Genomic DNA, 18,230 nt, shown 5'->3' on the forward strand with positions numbered 1-18,230 from the left:
AGCGAGATGATTTAAAGTTCATTAGGAATCAGTTCAAAAGGACCAAAATGCCAGCTCAGCCTCTCTTTAAAATCATTGTTTATACCCAAAAGCTAACACCCCCGGTAAGTCTTTGATCAGTAAAACTTGCATATAAAGGATTTCTGTTTAACCAGTGAATTTTTTTTCCATTATAGTCAAAATCTGCTTTACATATAAAAGGGTATAAAAGGACCAAAATCAGTTATATATGTATGTAACAGATTAGTTAGTCAGGAGGTGCCTAGCGGTCTATAGGGAATAGGCATGGGTCGGTATTAGATTTGGACAGTATGATAACTGTGGGCAAAAATACCGCAGTTTCACGGTGTTATGTATAGCTTTAAAATGTGCTTTAACATTATGGCTATTTGCATTGCAGGCGCACTAATTGACGTGATGTTTACCGCTACGAGCACTATACCAGTGATAACTTTAGAGAAAATACCAAAATAATAGTCACTCTTTTAGACATATCGCATCTGGAAAAATGACTTACTTGCTTAGGGAGAAACGTGGCTGGAATAAAGTCCGGAACTCCAGATGCTCAATACTTGGCCCAGTTTCACCAACAAAGTGCTTGGAATAGATGTATTTGTCCTTTTTGACATGTTTGTGGGAGAAATTTGCTCAAACACGACTCGAGTCCACTGCTTGTACTTTAGTGGTTTCAAAGATGGAATAAAATTTACTCCTTCCATGTAATCCTTTGTGGGTATCTTGAATCGCTCCGCGTCCAACAAGCCATAGCTACGGTGCTTTGTTGCCATTGTTTTTGGCTTGAAGGGCTATTCCGCAGAAAATAAAACAAAAAGGCTGACTTGGTCCTTTTAGACGGAGGGAAAATTCAGTGCAGGCTTCGCCTCCTTCAGCCATGATGCAGAGCTAGCTAACGTTAGCTGCCTGTTTGAAAACAGAGACAGAGGTGCGCGCCAGATGGAAGGGCGGCATTGGCTGCCCCCACTCTGTCTGTTAAGAATTCTCACAACCTGCTGATACCGTAAGGACAGTATAACAGAAAATTTTAGTGGTTTTGATACTGTGGTTTTTTCGTACCGCTGTATACTGTGAAACCGGTTATCGGCCCATGTCTAATAGGGAATCCTCGGCTCCAATTAGGCTTACATATTTACTTGATTAAACGCCTGACCTTGAATAGGTTTTATTTTTCAGCTTTGCTAATTTTTCACTCCAAGCAGTTTTCTTACAGAAAAATAAACAACAAATAATTTCCAGTGCAAAAGAACACTTGAAAACACTCTGTAGTGTTTGTCAAAAGTGTTTCTTTTCAGACATTTTGGTATGAGTGTCACTCCATACCTCTGAGCTGAGCTCAGCCGGCTGCTGCATGTCAGTGCAGGGCGTCTCATTTTGGAGGAAAAAACGTTTTGATCGATTGCAGTTTATTGTTTGTATTACAGCCTTTGGAAAGAGGTGTCATTTGATTTAAAAGGAGATTCACTTTGAAGTTATTAATTCTGACCAGATTCTATCTTTCTAATATGACTCACAGTGTTTGGAACTGTGAGAATGACGATGATTCTCGTTCGTGACTTACGATTGACATGTTTTAATGGCTTTCAGAGGGGCTAAGAGGCAGATTTTCCACTTCTGAAAAGCAGCAAATCAAAGAACCAACAAAGCAGCGGGTTGGAGCACTGCTTCATTGCTTTAAAGCAATGCACGTATTGCAGTAACATTAAGTAAATTTAGCTGGTGATATCCCAGACATAGCGCCGCCGTTGGTACTGTCAGATGAAGCGGTCTGGTGGTGGAGATTTTGAATCAGGCTGCTCGTGCTCTGTAACGTCCACAGGTGGACTTGAATGCTGAGAGGACAGCTGTGGACCGCTTTTCTTGCATATGATTATCCTGTGGGTACCAAAACCCGGCACTGAAAGACGAGACATGTTTTGATACTCGGTACTACCAAAGCATTTTGGTCGGTCCCACAAAAGAACCGAAGTTTGGTTCGGCTTTTAATCATTGAAACACAATACCCACTTTTCCTCTAGTCGACTAGTCGCGGTGCTGAACTTCATTTTGCACCTCTGTTGTGACTAGGCAAGCCCAGACTGCTCTGTCCGGTACATGCAAGGGTATTTAATGGAAATGCATTGCGATGTGGTGGAACTTTGTGGCCGATGTGAGCGAGAATCCGTTATGCAAAATCCAGTGTATACAGTGTATATTACATGGAAAACCATACAAAAGCATTGGGACTTTTGCTTTTGTCCAGTGGGTGTGATTATCTGGTTTATACAATAATGGTTTAGCCGAGTTTTACCCGTATATCATGTTTTTGATGGACTTCGTTGTCAGCTGACATTTATTAAAGTTACTTTACACAAATCAAAATCTATTTCTGGGATGGATTTGCTTCAAACTGTCTCCATGCAATCTCTGGCCTGCTAAATCTGCATTTTATGGTTTCTTTCGTTACATTTTATTTATTTTTTTAAACAGGCTGTGAGCATGGAGCTGCTGCATTTCTTCCACTCCCACTGTGATTTTATTACAACCTCAATTCCTGCACAAAAGCAAAAAAGTCTATCAGTTTGAACATTAAATATCTTGTCTTTGTGGTGTATTCAATTGAATATAGGTTGAATAGGATTTGAAAATCATTGTATTCTGTTTTCATTTACATTTTACACAACATCCCAACTTCATTGGAATTGGGGTTGTATAACTCCACCAAAATTGAGGCAGTTATCACATTAAAAACAAGTCACCATGACACACAATCATACTTCTGTAATCTCTGCAATTAATCCCCGGTTCCCGTGCGTTCCGAACTGTTGAGGGCAGTTCGTAAGGATCACAGATCAACCACGATCCATTGCACCACTATTTTGAGCCCAAACAAGCCACAGTGGCATTACTGGACACCGTGACTCTTAAGATAGCCAGCAAGGCTTAACAATTGCATGGAAATAAAAGATGTGCTACTGGACAAACCCAGAGATGTTCCAGTGTGCCAGTGTTCTGATTTTAACTGATATATAAAAGAGTAACTGCAAGTTATGTTAAAATATGCCAACATGACCTAAAGTAGGAGATTTGCTGATCCTCAACTACATTTATCAGAATTCAAGACTGAAGCAGAATATGCAGTAGTTTTTCAGAGTTACTGATGGAAATTTTGTAGACTTGCTGACTGTGTCTGGCTTGCCAGTTGTAGGGAATAGATTTAACATAATAAGACAATCATTGATTCTTCCATAAATGAATACATCGACATTCACTCATAAAAACAGGAAAATTGCTAAAACTGAGACGAAATGTAGTGCAGTGCCACATTTCAGTATTATGTAAAATGGTAACTGAGAAACTAAGAACCACGGGTCGTGTTTGAACCACAAACCGGAAAATGATACAAACAGCACGACAAAAAAAACAGTGACGCTGAGCTCTCTATAGGCCTGGAAAGTCTCATACTAGCATTTCTTCCAATTTAGTGGCTGGATACAAACAAAGTCATGTGGCTTGGTGTATGTTCTGTGGGCAGTGGCTGGAATGATTACTCACTAATTTCTTTCAAATTTGAATTCTGTTGTTTTGTCATTGGTCGCAACCACCAGAACATCCCAGATGTGTGTTGCGTCACCTGTACCCAGTGCCTATTTTTCACAAGCATTACATAGCTAAAATAAACAGAAAATGATGTGTAGACAGTCATTTTTGCCATTTTACATTACATCACTAACACTTTTTACCGGAATTTGTAGAACTGGGGAAAAAACTCAGGCAGAAAAACTATGAATACAGCTTTTTAAAAACCATTTCAGTCACTTTCTGTTTTTTCCAAATATTCTTTGACTAAACCTTTACAGATCTCTGTGAATCACAGGATGTGGATTACAAAACCTAAGAACCCTAACCCGCAACTGCATAAGCAAAATGCTGTTAAGTGTTTGCAGAACAAACGTTATGGCACTTTCGTTCATATGGCAGAACATCCATCCATCCATCTTCTACCGCATAGTCCAGTTAAGGGTCGCGGGGGGCTGGAGCCTATCCCAGCAGTCATAGGGCATGAGGCAGGGTACACCCAGGACAGGGCACCAGTCTGTCGCAGGGCCACAAATAGACAAACAAACACAGACACACCCACACGCACACCTAAGGACAATTTTAAAGATTCTAATCCACCTAACCCGCATGTCTTTGGATGTGGGAGGAAACCAGAGCACCCGGAGTATGGCAGAACATTTAAAATAAAATTGTGCTATGCATTACTTTTGAATTCATTTTTGGATTTTGCTTATAACAGTGTGATTAATTGTGGAAATCATGTGATTAATCTCGATTAAAATTTGTACTCGCCATACACACGTGTCTGTGTGTGTGTGTATATACACGAGGTCTGTCCAAAAAGTATCAGACCATTTTATTTTTTCAAAAATCATATGGATTTGAATCGTGTGCTTGCATGAGCCAAGCTTGAACCTTCATGCGCATGCGTGATTTCTTTCACGCCTGTCAGTTGCATCATTCGCCTGTGAGCAGGCTTTGTGTGAGCACTGGTCCTCCCCCCTCGTTGGATTTTCATTGCGAGGAAAATGTCTGAACGATTTGGAGCTTTGCTGCATCAAATTTTTCCAGAAATTATGAGAGACAGCCAGGTGGATACCATTCGGAAGATTCAGATGGCTTTCGGTGACGATCCTATGGGCATCACACAGATTAAGGAGTGTTACAACTGGTTTAAAGACGGCGCACAATGGCAGAGGGTGTGCCGCACTCCGAGCGGCGATCGACAGGATGAAATGACCAGATCATTTCCAAAGTGAACGCTGTGTTGATCCAGGATGTCGTCTGACTACGAGAGAAATTGCAGAAGAGGTGGACATCAGCACTTTATCGGCACATTATACTGTTACAGGAGATTTTGTAATGAAAGACGTGCGGACGTTGGAAGTCTCACAGTACATGTTGTGACATGTCCAGCTCTTACACAATTCCTCGGATACTCACTCGACTGAAAAGCCACCAAAAGCCGCCTGAATCTTCCGAATGGTTTCCACCTGGCTGTCTCTCTCAGTTTCTGGAAAAATTTGATTCAGCGCTGCTCCAATCGTTCAGACATTTTCCTTGCAATGAAAATCCAACAAGGGGGGAGGACCAGTGCTCACTCGAAGCCTACTCACAGGTGAATGACGCAACTGACAGGCGTGAAAAAAATCACGCATGCGCACAAAGGTTCAAGGTTGGCTCATGCAAGCACACATGATTCAAATCCATAAGGTTTTTGAAAAAAATAAAAAGGTCTGATACTTTTTGGACAGACCTTGTATATGTGTATATATATATATATATATATGTGTGTGTGTGTCTATATATATATATATGTATATATATATATGTGTATATGTGTATATTCTAAAATGTTCAACATGTCATGTGCTTTTAGGCAGATGGACAGCCCCATCAGTTAAATGTGTCAGTAGTAACAAAAAAAAAAAATCATTCTGAGTGCATTGTAAAACAATTGGAATAAAGGTCATTATTATTAAGACAAATAAATACTGGGGAAAGTTTGATCAGTGACAACACAAACACAGTTCAGTATAAATACACACGTGTGACTGCGGTATGAGATGCATTTGTCCAGCGGTTTGTTCTAGGGATATCACTCACTCACTCACAGCGTTCCATCTGGAATTGTACTTTTTTATATTTTAGAGGGTAGTTTCTCCGCAGCTTTAGGGTTTTTGAGGCTATTTTTTTGTTTTCAATTGTGAGCAGACTAATTGTGTTGACTTGAATTCCTCTCATATTTATTTAATTTCTGTACATGCAGCTCAAACCTAATCACTCGAATATGTGCTGGCTATAGAGGCTTTGCAGTCACGTGATCTGGCTACTTCCAGGCCACTCCCCATCACCGCGCTACCAGTCATGCACAGGGCTGCCAGGATTATTTACACGAGAAACTCCTTACATATTGCAAAGTTTTGGACAAGCTTTGAGATAAACTCATCATCTCTGAACCTGATAGTGGAGTTGCCACACATACCAGGCATCTTTCTGGTGCTGAATTACTGCGATACATGGAGAAAATTGTCGTTGTTTGGTGGTTGTACACCAGTTGACTGGACTTGGAGCGACATCGTTATTTAGTGAAAATGTTCAAAATTAACTTTATTGAATGTTGTGTACACTGCTGTGTGTTTGCGGAGACAAATGAGCAGCGTCTCCCTCTTGTTTTTGTGGTCACCTAACGGCTTCCGTAGCAAAACAAATGATGTTTTTGTGGTGCGTTTATTTTTTATTTCAGTATTTCTAATCTGACCCTTTGTGATATTGTTCATCACTAACTTTATTGAATGTTCTGTACGCTGCTGTGTGATTGTGGGACATAAAAAATGAGCAGAGTATTTTTTTTGGTCCCATAGTGTGTGGCTTCCTTTACAAAACAAGTGATGTTTTTGTAGCGTGTTTATTTTTTTATTCCAATATTTCTAACCCTATCCTTTGTGATATTGTTCATCATTAACTTTATTGAATGTTCTGTACACTGCTGTGTGATTGTGGGGCATAAAAACTGAGCAGTCTTTTTTTTTTTTTGGTCCTGTCATGTGTGGCTTCCTTTACAAAACAAGTGATGTTTTTGTGGCGTGTTTATTTTTTATTCCAGTATTTCTAACCCTACCCTTTGTGATATTATTCATCATTAACTTTATTGAATGTTGCATGCTGCTGTGAGACTGTGGAGAAAAATCCAGGTCACTCTTTGTTTTTTTGGTAGCGGCTTCCTTAACGAAACCAGTAATGTTTTAGTGGCATATTTTTTTCAAAACTTACTATATCTAACCCTAGTTATGGTGTCATAGTGGAAAAAAACACAGCAAAAAACAGAGGAAAGAGGACTTGAGATGGCTTGTTTTCACAGCCAAGCATATTGTGACCGGCTAAATTTGACCTGCAGCTGTGGGTGGTACTGCCCTGCATGTGACCTGTGATGTCACATGCAAAGCTTCTATAAGAACAAGAACAGGCCTTAATTTAACGCCATCCCTCATTACAAAAGAAACCCAACTAATATAAAAAAAAAAAATAATGTGGAATGAGCATCATGTAAAGTCTGTTGATACAGGTTCTGTTTAGAGCAGCAGTCATCACTACAAGAACACTGTACAGAGCTTTGTTTAATCACAGGAATCTGGTTGCATTTTTTTTCCCTGCCTGCAAGGAGAATGTTTAAGTCAGTAGAGTCTGACTAATATGGATTTTTGGGGGGCCAGTACCAAAATTGGAGAGAAAAAATTTATGGTACAGAGAGAAAAAAAAGAAAAAAGTTGTAAAAAAAAAATATGTCACACTGGAATAAATTCCTTCTAAATTTTAATGCTTCATACAAAAGTATTTTTAATGATTACAAATTTTTTTTACAATATTTAGTTTTTCCTGCAATTAAAAAAAACAAAAAAAAACTAAAATATCATCAGCTTTCATTGATATTTTGATATGAAAGTGAGTGGCACACAGTTACAACCCCTGGCAAAAATTATGGAATCACCGGCCTCGGAGGATGTTCATTCAGTTGTTTAATTTTGTAGAAAAAAGCAGATCACACACATGACACACAACTAAAGTCATTTCAAATGGCAACTTTCTGGCTTTAAGAAACACTATAAGAAATCAGGAAAAAAATTGTGGCAGTCAGTAACGGTTACTGTTTTAGACCAAGTAGAGGTAAAAAAAAATATGGAATCACTCAATTCTGAGGAAAAAATTATGGAATCATGAAAAACAAAAGAACGCTCCAACACATCACTAGTATTTTGTTGCACCACCTCTGGCTTTTATAACAGCTTGCAGTCTCTGAGGCATGGACTTAATGAGTGACAAACAGTATTCATCAATCTGGCTCCAACTTTCTCTGATTGCTGTTGTCAGATCAGCTTTGCAGGTTGGAGCCTTGTCATGGACCATTTTCTTCAACTTCCACCAAAGATTTTCAATTGGATTAAGATCCGGACTATTTGCAGGCCATGACATTGGTCCTTATGTGTCTTTGCAAGGAATGTTTTCACAGTTTTTGCTCTATGGCAAGATGTTATCATCTTGAAAAATGATTTCATCATCCCCAAACATCCTTTCAATTGATGGGATAAGAAACGTGTCCAAAATATCAACGTAAACTTGTGCATTTATTGATGATGTAATGACAGCCATCTCCCCAGTGCCTTTATCTGACATGCAGCCCCATATCATCAATGACTGTGGAAATTTACATGTTCTCTTCAGGCAGTCATCTTTATAAATCTCATTGGAACGGCACTAAACAAAAGTTCCAGCATCATCACCTTGCCCAATGCAGATTCGAGATTCATCACTGAATATGACTTTCATCCAGTCATCCACAGTCCACGATTGCTTTTCCTTAGCCCATTGTAACCTTGTTTTTTTCTGTTTAGGTGTTAATGATGGCTTTCGTTTAGCTTTTCTGTATGTAAATCCCATTTCCTTTAGGCGGTTTCTTACAGTTCGGTCACAGACGTTGACTCCAGTTTCCTCCGATTCGTTCCTCATTTGTTTTGTTGTGCATTTTCGATTTTTGAGACACATTGCTTTAAGTTTTCTGTCTTGACGCTTTGATGTCTTCCTTGGTCTACCAGTATGTTTGCCTTTAACAACCTTCCCATGTTGTTTGTATTTGGTCCAGAGTTTAGACACAGCTGACTGTGAACAACCAACATCTTTTGCAACATTGCGTGATGATTTACCCTCTTTTAAGAGTTTGATAATCCTCTCCTTTGTTTCAATTGACATCTCTCGTGTTGGAGCCATGATTCATGTCAGTCCACTTGGTGCAACAGCTCTTGAAGGTGTGATCACTCCTTTTTAGATGCAGACTAACGAGCAGATCTGATTTGATGCAGGTGTTAGTTTTGGGGATGAAAATTTACAGGGTGATTCCGTAATTTATTCCTCAGAATTGAGTGAGTCCATATTTTTTTCCCTCTGCTTTGTCTAAAAAAGTAACCGTTACTGACTGACTGACAATTTTTTTTCTTGATTTTTTTTATAGTGTTTCTTAAAGCCAGAAAGTTGCCATTTGAAATGACTTTAGTTTTGTGTCATGTCTGTGATCTGCTTTTTTTCTACAAAATTAAACAACTGAATGAACATCCTCTGAGGTCGGTGATTCCATAATTTTTGCCAGGAGTTGTATAATCCCACAGATGGTAGCTTCGCACCATTGGCTCCTCAGCCAAGCACATACACCAAATCGTGAAGAAATTCACAGTTTGCGAGATGTACGTTCACATTTCGGGAGATATTTTTTCAGTATATGTTTTGTTCAGTTAATTCATGGTTTGCAGATAATTTGCAGGGATGAGATTTTTCCACGGATTTAACAGTCCTGGGGGTCGATTTTGTTAAACGTCCAAATCAGTTGAGAAAATTTTAGGGGGGGAAGAATGCAAAAAAAAAAAAAAATTAATGCCAGGAGTACCTGTAGGGGCTTTCACAGTGGTGTATTCGTAGAGCTGCTCATTGCAGCGTTGTTTCATTTAAATACGGCCGAAATACGCGCGTACTCAGCCTTTAACAGTGTTCGTTCATACTTACAGCTGTGTGTGTTTGCGGTTTAATGTATTTTAATTAAGTAATTTATTTTATTTTAAGGAGTCTGATAGAGGAGAGAGAGTGGGTTTATTTTATTTTAAGGAGTCTGATACAGGAGAGAGCTTTTTTATTTTGAGGAGACTCAGACTCCTCAAAATAAAACAAATCTCTGTCTCTGAGAGAGAGAGAGAGAGAGAGAGAGAGAGAGAGAGAGAGAGAGAGAGAGAGAGAGAGAGAGAGAGAGAGAGAGAGAGAGAGAGAGAGAGAAGAGAGAGAGAGAGAGAGAGAGAGAGAGAGAGAGAGAGAGAGAGAGAGAGAGAGAGAGAGAGAGAGAGAGAGAGAGAGAGAGAGAGAGAGAGAGAGAGAGAGAGAGAGAGAGAGAGAGCACACATATAGAATTAGTCCAGTATGATAAAGTGAAGCAATGATCTTGTGATACAGTGTTAGAGGTGGAGATCACATCTACTGAATATAAACCTTATATGGTCTGACAGTTCAATGGACATAGAACATTGGATTATACATGTACATGTATGTTTGTTGACAAGTGTGCCATGCTAAAAGTGGAGAATGCTGAAAATCAAGTAAGTCTAGTTATGAAAAAAATATTTTGGTCACAAAAATACACATGTACAATAGATGGTCTTAGTAAGGGTTTACAGTTTGAATTATAGATATGAACACCTGGCATTTATAGTAGTTTTTAATATCATTTTTGTGCAATTTACATGTTTTAAAACAGTAAAAATGCTTTGGCTTCTGACCCCCTGGCCAGGGCTCTGCCCTGGACCCGCTGGAGTCTGCGGCCCCTGGACCCTGGCTTATTTTCTTCTGAAAACCGAATTTGCCAATCTCATCCCTGGTTTTTGGGGTTAACAGGACTTCCCTTGCAAAAATAGAAAAAGGGTGGTGGCCAAGTGGTTAATGAGCTTGGTTTCAGTTCAGAAGGTTCTGGGTTCAAATCCCACCCCTGCCACATTTCTCCATGTAATGTGGAGTTGAAGGGCATCCGGCGTAAAACCTGTGCCAGTTCAACATGCAGATCCACCTTGGATTTGCTGTGGCGACCCTGAGTGCAAACAAGAGAGCAGCCGAAGGGACTTACAGTTTTAAAAGTGGGATGCTGAATCAGGGTCAAGGGCCTGGTGCCAGTTGAACATGTTGAGATCACTAAACATGGGCTAAGAACACTGAGCTGCTTCATGAATAAACAACTTGAACGGGGAAAACGGAATCGGGACGTGCTCACACGTGACTGCAAGAACTCCAAACTGTTTGAGATGGACTGACGGCGTGTGCACACCACAATGCATCTTAAGAATGGCAAGGCAGTAATTTGCAAAGGTCACAACAGGTTGGGTGTCTGTTGAGGAGTAAGTCCTAGAAGGGTCATTCCATATAAAATCATCCAAAATAAGGGGAAGTCCCAGTTTTATAGTTTTAGAATTGCCTGGTTTTGATATACGTATTTTGTAGCTCATGTTAAGAGAAGAAGAATGGTGTTGGCGGTAGCTCAATATCTTGTTTCATTTAGATTCTATAGGAGTTTTAAAAAGGGGGCATGTCCGTGTTAACCCTCTTTGTTCTGTTTCTGACCATGTTTACTTGGCCATAAATCAAAAACTAGAAAAAATATTAACCTGATATTTTCAGAATTTATTTATTCTGTCTTAATGTTTATGTAAAATACACAGTTGAAGAAATGAACCCCCTGAGGGCCATGCAATTAATTACCAAAAAATGGAATTTGGACAAAATGTACAGAAAGTGTGCTGATTTTGATGTGCATTTAACCTTATTTGTCTTGTCATGTGAAAAATGCTCTTTGGCATGTTGGTAGTACTAATGTTAGGCTTCCTTGAGATGCAAAGAACAACACCACAATGTCTTTAGATTTTGCCCAAAATTAACCCTGTTCCGGCTATTTTTACCAAATATGTTCCTTTGGCGCCCCCTTTTGGGCATGTGGGCATCTTTTGATTTTTGTTTTGGTGGTCTCAAATGAAAGGTCTCCATTGGAACTTCAAAGTAAACCTGGTACCAACATCTAACAAAGAGGCCTGATGGGAAAACAAGTGCCCTCTTTATTGGTAATCTTCAGTTTTCAGCTTAATCAAAATGTACATGAAAATGTACATAAATGTACAAGAAATATGACAGTCTATACGACAGCATTCTGAAATCCATCCAGCATGTATACACATACATTGCTACATTATAAACAATGTCTGTATCACTGAATAAACAAAGCACAGTAACTAACGTGTAGCTAGCTGTACATAAGTTATGCCCATGCATGGACTAAGGTGGTTATTAATCATATTAATCATATGAATGGAATTTTTCATTAATGTTGACTTCAGACTCACCTTCCATAGGTTTGCTTGTGACAGGGATCATTCTTAAAAAACACCAATTGGTGTTTTTTAAGACAACTGTACATTTTACATAAACTTTAAGGCAGAATAAACAAATTCTGAAAATATCAAGTTAATATCTTTTCTAGTTTTTGATGTATGGCCAAGTAAACATGGTCACAAACGGAACACAGAGGGTTAACACAGACACGCCCCCTTTTTAAAACCTCCATAGAATCTAAACGAAACAAGATATTGAGCTGCCGCCAAGACCATTCTTCTTCTCTCAAAACTCGCTACAAAATATATCAAACCCAGGCAATTTTAAAACCATGAAACTGGGACCTTTGGTGATTTCATATGGAATGACCCAGAAGGCTACAGACAACAGGAGAACAACAACACCAGCAAAAGAGAAACCATAACACCAAAATAGAAACCATCACACCAATACAAGCCAGTGACAGGATGAGCAAAATCTTTCTTCAATGTTAAAGTCCAGACACCTGGTAAAAATATTAACACAAAAAAGAACGGGCCAAAAGTTTCCCATGGGGTGCCAGTTGGTAATCGAGGTGGAAATCTTTAGGCACCTCACTATTTGATTCATTTCCGATTTAGAGGGCTGTGACTTGATTATAAAGTGATAGACACTGCTTTTTTTCCATACAGGATATGTTTTTTTTTTTAAATCGTGCTGTGTGACTACTTGGTATTTTCAAATCAAAGTATTTGTAATGATCTATAAAGAATTTATTACCAATCCATTCTTTATTAGGCCTTCATGATACAGAATGTGTCTTTTAGCAGAGCAGTCAACTGAACCTTTAACATGTGTACAGAGCGTTAGAATAAGATTTTCTTTTGTTTCATAAACAAGCGTTCCATCCTGTAACTGTTCCCGACCAGATGGAGCCAGAAGTTGTTGCTAGATGCTTCTTGCCCTGTGGTGGTGGTTTGTCGCTGTTTTCGTAATTTATGCAGCGTGGAACCAGCAGCTGCGCCCCATGTTGTCTCCTGCTTTTACAAAGAGAGAGGCTGTATTGAAGCCATATGCCAAATGCACAAAAGTACATTTCCAGTTCAAAAAAAATGACTTGAGTAAAAGTTGAAATATAGGTTTACAAAAGGAATGTGGAAAGAGGTCGTTAATGGAGGCCAGCATGTGTGTTCCTACCCTCCGCAGTTAACATTTGTAAATTTGGTTATTGACATTGATGAATTGTTCACGTCCGCATTGATACGTCTAAGTGGGGGCGTGGTGTCTTCCGTCCCCTTAGCACTCTGACTATACACCTGTATAGTGTTTAAAAGGAGCAAGAGAGCAGACAGGAAAAGATGAAATCTTGTTTATTCATGTGGAAAGCGCTGTTTCATTGATTGGTAAGAAGGGTCCATCACACGTGCCAGTTGTCAGAAACACGTGCATTTAAAGCAAAGGACAGTGTTAATGTGCTTTTAAAATGTGCATTGTACTTCTGTGGTGTGGCTATTTGCTCTGCTGGCGGAATCGCATATTTGAAATGAAGCAAGCCGGAAGGTGCACTTAATTGGTGACACGTTTAATTTATCTGGTAGTGATTGGGTCCAAATCTGATTGCTTCGATCGGATTGGGACATTCCTAATCTTGTTTGTACACTAAATTGTTCAGTTTGTCTGTAGATACAGTTGTGTACCCAGAGTCATTGATGAATTATAAATGGTACGATGGCATAGCTACATATTTGAAAGGGGGGAGAGGGGATCATTTGTGTCAAATGAATTTTTGTGTACTGAACGTTCATTGACCATTTTTCATAGTGTAAAGGTTACAGTGATGCTACAGACTGAGATTTTAGATGTGTATGCAGCTGGTTTGTTCACTCAGGTGGTTACATTTGTTTTTAACAGTGATCACTGACCTTAGTGGCCTTTAGAATTTCAGGTGAGACACTTTGCGTCACCTGTTAATATCTGCAATGTCCCTTGTCTGTAGTGCTGGTTTGTCTCATTTTGCTCCTTTGTGTTTTTCCATTTAGAGGCCAACAGGCTTCTCTCCACTTGAGATGGTGATATGTGACAGACGCAGTGAAATCAAAACTTCACCACTGTTCCATCATCTTGGCTCAAAGCCATTCGCCCATCGGTGAGCTGACTCCTGGACTCCCGGTCTCGCCTTATCTTTGCTCTGAGCAAAGGACAAGGCCACAACAGCCACCACATGACTCACTCACTGGAGCCCTAGAACAAGTAGGTACAGTGGAGTTGATCAGAATTGTATTCTACGTCTCTTACTGATTTGATCTTTGTTTTTCTGGAATTTTTGTTGCTTGATTTATGCATGTGGTTTTTGTGTTAATCAACTTTATTTCAATGGCAAGACAAAATTTCTCTCACTAAGGTGTTGCTTTGAAGTTCATCCTCATGCCCCAGGCCAAAATCTCTGTTTTGTCTACCTATTATGTCAAACTTGTTGTGCTAACGTACACATAAGTGCAGATTTCCAACGGCCCTGAGTTCTTGGTCTTTGCCAGCACCTCTTGTTTTGACGGCCTACATACAGTATTTATTTGCTTATTTGGTATACGTATAATGCGTCAGTCAGCTGAGGGAGAGAAAAGTGATGCATCAAACACTTCTAAAATTGTTTTAAAATTTGTTTTGTAACACATTTGCAGTGCAATTTGTAAATTGTAATTCTTACTTTTTAATACAGATGTGTGGAAACTGAAAAAATGCAGGCTTAAATTTTCTCTTTCGTTGTTTTAATTCTTATTTTTCATTTCCACTTCACAACATCAAGCTTGACTTCGCTTTTAAAACAAGTGTGCATGTGTGATCTGAATGTGTGTATGTCATGCAATATGCATAATGTACACACATTCTCACTGTATATTCTTCCTTGAGAAAAAGCAGTTCATGTGTGTGGGGAAAGGCGTATGTGTGGCTTTTGTGTATACACGTTGTTTATACTTACAGCCTCTGGTTTTTAGGAAACATCCCTCATATAAATAGTTTTTCCTCCTAATTTTCCTCCTAATTTTTCCTGTTATTGGCTTTGTTTTATATATATATATATATATATACACTCAACAAAAATATAAACTGCAACACTTTTGGTTTTGCTCCCATTTTGTATGAGATGAACTCAAAGATCTAAAACTTTTTCCACATACACAATATCACCATTTCCCTCAAATATTCTTCACAAACCAGTCTAAATCTGTGATAGTGAGCACTTCTCCTTTGCAGAGATAATCCATCCCACCTCACAGGTGTGCCATATCAAGATGCTGATTAGACACCATGATTAGTGCACAGGTGTGCCTTAGACTGCCCACAATAAAAGGCCACTCTGAAAGGTGCAGTTTTGTTTTATTGGGGGGGGGATACCAGTCAGTATCTGGTGTGACCACCATTTGCCTCATGCAGTGCAACACATCTCCTTCGCATAGAGTTGATCAGGTTGTCAATTGTGGCCTGTGGAATGTTGGTCCACTCCTCTTCAATGGCTGTGCGAAGTTGCTGGATATTGGCAGGAACTGGTACACGCTGTCGTATACGCCGGTCCAGAGTATCCCAAACATGCTCAATGGGTGACATGTCCGGTGAGTATGCCGGCCATGCAAGAACTGGGACATTTTCAGCTTCCAAGAATTGTGTACAGATCCTTGCAACATGGGGCCGTGCATTATCCTGCTGCAACGTGAGGTGATGTTCTTGGATGTATGGCACAACAATGGGCCTCAGGATCTCGTCACGGTATCTCTGTGCATTCAAAATGCCATCAATAAAATGCACCTGTGTTCTTCGTCCATAACAGACGCCTGCCCATACCATAACCCCACCGCCACCATGGGCCACTCGATCCACAACATTGACATCAGAAAACCGCTCACCCACACGACGCCACACACGCTGTCTGCCATCTGCCCTGAACAGTGTGAACTGGGATTCATCCGTGAAGAGAACACCTCTCCAACGTGCCAAACCCCAGCGAATATGAGCATTTGCCCACTCAAGTCGGTTACGATGACGAACTGGAGTTAGGTCGAGACCCCGATGAGGACGACGAGCATGCAGATGAGCTTCCCTGAGACAGTTTCTGACAGTTTGTGCAGAAATTCTTTGGTTATGCAAACTGATTGTTTCAGCAGCTGTCCGAGTGGCTGGTCTCAGACGATCTTGGAGGTGAACATGCTGGATGTGGAGGTCCTGGGCTGGTGTGGTTACATGTGGTCTGCGGTTGTGAGGCTGGTTGGATGTACTGCCAAATTCTCTGAAACGCCTTTGGAGACGGCTTATGGTAGAGAAATGAACATTCAATACACGAGCAACAGCTCTGGTTGACATTCCTGCTGTCAGCATGCCAATTGCATGCTCCCTCAAATCTTGCGACATCTGTGGCATTGTGCTGTGTGATAAAACTGCACCTTTCAGAGTGGCCTTTTATTGTGGACAGTCTAAGGCACACCTGTGCACTAATCATGGTGTCTAATCAGCATCTTGATATGGCACACCTGTGAGGTGGGATGGATTATCTCAGCAAAGGAAAAGTGCTCACTATCACAGATTTAGACTGGTTTGTGAACAATATTTGAGGGAAATGGTGATATTGTGTATGTGGAAAAAGTTTTAGATCTTTGAGTTCATCTCATACAAAATGGGAGCAAAACCAAAAGTGTTGCGTTTATATTTTTGTTGAGTATATATATATATATACAGTGAGGAAAATAAGTATTTGAACACCCTGCGGTTTGGCAAGTTCTCCCACTTAGAAATCATGGAGGGGTCTGAAATTTTCATCTTAGGTGCATGTCCACTGTGAGAGACATAATCTAAAAAAAATCCTGAAATCACAATGTATGATTTTTATTTTTATTTATTTATTTTTTTTATATAATTTATTTGTATGTTACTGCTACAAATAAGTTTTTGACCCCCTACCAACCAGCAAGAATTCTGGCTCACACAGACCTGTTAATTTTCTTTAAGAAGCCCTCTCATTCTGCACTCTTTACCTGTATTAATTGCACCTGTTTGAACTTGTTGTATAAAAGACGCCTGTTCACACACTCACTCAATCACACTCCAACCTGTCCACCATAGCCAAGACCAAAGATCTGTCTAAGGACACCAGGGACAAAACTGTAGACCTGCACAAGGCTGGGATGGACTACAGGACAACAGGCAAGCAGCCTGGTAGAAGACAACTGTTATGATTATTTATTAGAAAGTGGAAGAAACACAAGATGACTGTCAGTCTCACCTGGTCTGGGATTCCATGCAAGATCTCACTTTGTGGGGTAAGGATGATTCTGAGAAAGCTCAGAACTACACATGAGGACCTGGTCAATGCCCTGAAGAGAGCTGGGACCACAGTCACAAAGATTACATTAGTAACACATGATGCTGCAGGGCAGCAAGGTCCCCCTGCTCAAGCCAGCACATGTCCAGGCCCATTTGAAGTTCACCAGTGACCATCTGGATGATCCAGAGGAGGCATGGGAGAAGGTCATGTGGTCAGATGAGACCAGAATAGAGCTCTTTGGAATCAACTCCACTTACCATGTTTAGAGGATGAGAACAACTCCAAGAAAACCATCCCAACCGTGAAGCATTGGGGTGGAAACATCATACTCTGGGGGTGCAAAGGGGACAGGACGACTGCACCGTATTGAAGGGAGGATGGATGGGGTCATGTATTGTGAGATTTTGGCAAACAACCTCCTTCCCTCAGTAAGAGCATTAAAGATGGGTCATGGCTGGGTCTTCCAGCATGACAATGACCCCAAACACACAGCCAGGGCAACTAAGGAGGGGCTCCGTAAGAAGCATTTCAAGGTCCTGGAGTGGCCTGGCCAGTCCCCAGACCTGAACTCAATAGAAAATCTTTGGAGGGAGCTAAAACTCCAAACCTGAAAGACCTAGAGAAGATCTGTATGGAGGAGTGGACCAAAATCCCTGCTGTAGTGTGTGCAAACCTGGTGAAAAACTGCATGAAACGTTTGACCTCTGTAATTGCAAACAAAGGCTACCGTACCAAATATTAACATTGATTTTCACAGGTGTTCTAATACTTATTTGCAGCAGTAACATACAAATAAATTATTAAAAAAATCATACATTTTTAGATTATGTCTCTCACACTGGACATGCACCTAAGATGAAACTTTCAGACCCCTCCATGATTTCTAAGTCGAAGAACTTACAAAATTCCAGGATGTTCAAATACTTATTTTCCTCACTGTGTATATATATATATATATATATATATATACGAGGGCTGTCCA

General features: G+C 40.1%; 1 protein-coding gene across 1 annotated transcript in view; it reads left to right on the top strand.

Moving 5' to 3' along the window:
* The window catches only part of ncoa1 (nuclear receptor coactivator 1), a 99,895-nt gene that overhangs the window by 9,177 nt on the left and 72,488 nt on the right, over nt 1–18,230 (top strand). Inside the window, exon 2 of the mRNA XM_034162564.1 lies at nt 13,977–14,187. The gene's annotated coding sequence lies outside the window, so the exon portion shown is untranslated. The remainder of the gene's footprint in view (nt 1–13,976; nt 14,188–18,230) is intronic.

The sequence above is a fragment of the Thalassophryne amazonica genome, chromosome 21, assembly GCF_902500255.1.
Source record: "Thalassophryne amazonica chromosome 21, fThaAma1.1, whole genome shotgun sequence".
Classification (NCBI taxonomy): Eukaryota; Metazoa; Chordata; class Actinopteri; order Batrachoidiformes; family Batrachoididae; genus Thalassophryne; species Thalassophryne amazonica.